This window comes from Alosa sapidissima, chromosome 7 (assembly GCF_018492685.1).
Source record: "Alosa sapidissima isolate fAloSap1 chromosome 7, fAloSap1.pri, whole genome shotgun sequence".
In the NCBI taxonomy this organism is placed as follows: Eukaryota; Metazoa; Chordata; class Actinopteri; order Clupeiformes; family Clupeidae; genus Alosa; species Alosa sapidissima.
The window spans coordinates 25289907-25292406 of record NC_055963.1 but is presented as its reverse complement, the minus strand read 5'-3'; the positions used below and the strand labels follow the sequence as shown (position 1 = coordinate 25292406).

The 2500-nt window shown below is 49.0% G+C and overlaps 1 protein-coding gene across 2 annotated transcripts in view; it reads right to left on the bottom strand.

Moving 5' to 3' along the window:
- arhgap46b (Rho GTPase activating protein 46b) overlaps nucleotides 1–2500 on the bottom strand; it is a 63047-nt gene that overhangs the window by 50892 nt on the left and 9655 nt on the right. Inside the window, exon 1 of one of the 2 annotated variants that reach the window (XM_042096823.1) lies at nucleotides 866–1056. The exons of the other annotated variant lie outside the window; for it this stretch is intronic. The gene's annotated coding sequence lies outside the window, so the exon portion shown is untranslated. Of the gene's footprint in view, nucleotides 1–865; nucleotides 1057–2500 lie in introns of those variants that run through there. 2 annotated transcript variants of the gene reach the window in all.

Sequence of the window (2500 nt, the reverse complement as noted above, 5' to 3'; positions counted from 1 at the left end):
GCCCAATAAAAGCACCATTGAACAAAACCAAGATGAAGTAAACGCCCAGTGCTGTGTGGAAGCAGCCTGTAGCTGGGTCCTGAGTGGAGGCCAGGCATCCACACCCCCACCCCCCCACACCCTACCCTTCCACACCCCCACCCCCCCACACCCTACCCTTCCACACCCCGCACCCCCACCCTTCCACACCCCGCACCCCCACACCCTGCCCTTCCACACCCTGCACCCCCACACCCTGCCCTTCCACACCCTGCACCCCCACACCCTGCTTCCCATGAGGAGGCTGAGGCTGCCATCTCCATCTCCATCCATCAGTACATCACTGCCAACCCTAAAAGCTCTCACATTCCACAGCAATTACGCCATCAGTCATTCAGACCTGACAGGCGCACACTACACACACACACATACACACAACACATACACACACACACAGACACACACACACACACAGATGCACAAACGCACTCATGCACACTTCTAACCATCCTAACAGACAGACAGCGCCAACCCTCCCGTCCCCCCACTCTAACATGACAGGCCGAGCCACCATAACCTTCTGCCACTCACAAGTATACACAAGTATACAAGTATACACATACACACACACACACACACACACACACACACACACACACACACACACACACACACACACATGTCACAGCTCCTGTCCCCTCCCAGTTACTCCTCTAGAAATGAGACCAACACCGAGATGGAGACAGAGACAGAGAAATGGACAGAGACAGAGACAGAGAGAAAGGGACAGAGAGCAGAGAGAGAGAGAAAGGGACAGAGACAGAGAGAGATAAAGGGACAGAGAGAGAGAGAGAGAGAAAGGGACAGAGACAGGCGGATGGCTCACCCTGGTAGCTGAAGCTGCAGACGGCAGAGGAGTCAGGAGAGGACTGGGGACAGAGGCAGCCTTTCTCCATGGCAGAGACGGAGAGAGAGAGGGAGGGAGAGGAGAGAGGGAGTGAGAGAGAGAGGGAGGTCTGGAGACAGCCGTACCCAGCCAGGGCACACCTTCTCTGGACTGAATCTGGCAGAGAAGCAGCCTGCTCTGCAGTCCTCTGGCTGCACTGTTCACACACACACACACATGTACACACACACACACACACACACACACACACACTCACCTAAAAAAAGTCCTGCCCTGCCTAGAATTCCTGCCCTACTTTTAATTTTGTTAGAGCCCTTAATTTACTTTTGAGAGGGCGGCTGCTAGCTCTGGCTATGTGTGTGTGTGTGTGTGTGTGTGTGTGTGTGTGTGTGTGTGTGTGTGTGTAATATATAGATGCCATATTACCTACAAGAATTAGCAAAAGAGTAGTGAATCAATCAACAATAGCGAATCAAGCGAATCAATCAATAACATAAAGATATAAGAGATAAACATTTCTGATAGCTGTAGCTGTCAATCAGCAGACTAACTGTTTTTAGGATTTTTGGAATCCTAAAAACACACCTTCAATCTGTGTGTGTGTGTGTGTGTGTGTGTGTGTGTGTGTGTGTGTGTGTGTGTGTGTGTGTGTGTGTGTGTGTGTGTGTGTGCCTTTCACATGTGTTAACAAGTGAACGTGTGTGAGCATTTAAGGTTGATTCCATTAGGGCAGCAAGGAGGAGACAGAATGGCATACTCTAACACACACACACACACACACATACACACACACACACACACACACACACACACACACTCCCTCACAAACACATTCTCTCACTTACACTCTCTTAGTCTTTCTCCCTCTCTTCCTCCTCCTCTCTCTCTCTCATTGCCTCTCTGTCAGTCTGTCTGAGTTTAGCTCAGTCACACCAGTGGCAAAGATAAAGGGATTAATGTGTTTGACGGCACACTTTACAAAGTAACACACAAACACACACACACACACAAACACACACACACACATTCTCTCCTCCATACAATACAGAGCACGCTAACAGGTTTTCTCTGCTTAATATCATTAGTGACCCAGAGTATAACATCATCAAAGCAAGTCAAGGCCATAGGTCACCAAAGAGACAGGAGTCTGTCTTTTATCCACTGAGAGAGAGAGAGAGAGGAGAGAGAGAGGGAGAGAGAGAGAGAGAGGAGAGAGAGAGGGAGAGAGGGAGGGAAGGAGGACAGTTTAGTCCATTTTCCACTTGAAAACCAAGCACTAGAAGGGCACTGCTAATGTGGGCCAAAGAATGTTTCACTGATACAGAATAACCATTAGGGATGTGAGGATGTGAGGATAAATGCTGTCAGACACACACACACACACACACACACACACACACACACACACACACACACACACACACACACACACAAACACACTCTCTCTCTCTCTCTCTCTGAAGATTCATCCCTCCCTCTAACTCCCTCCCTCTTTCGCCACTGTTGTATCTCTTCTCTCTTCTGAAGTCTCTCCATAAGTTTTGGCGTTAGATAGGAAAGCCATAAAAAGACAGATGAAGTCATTGCTAATGTTCCCTTACTCCATGACTCTTA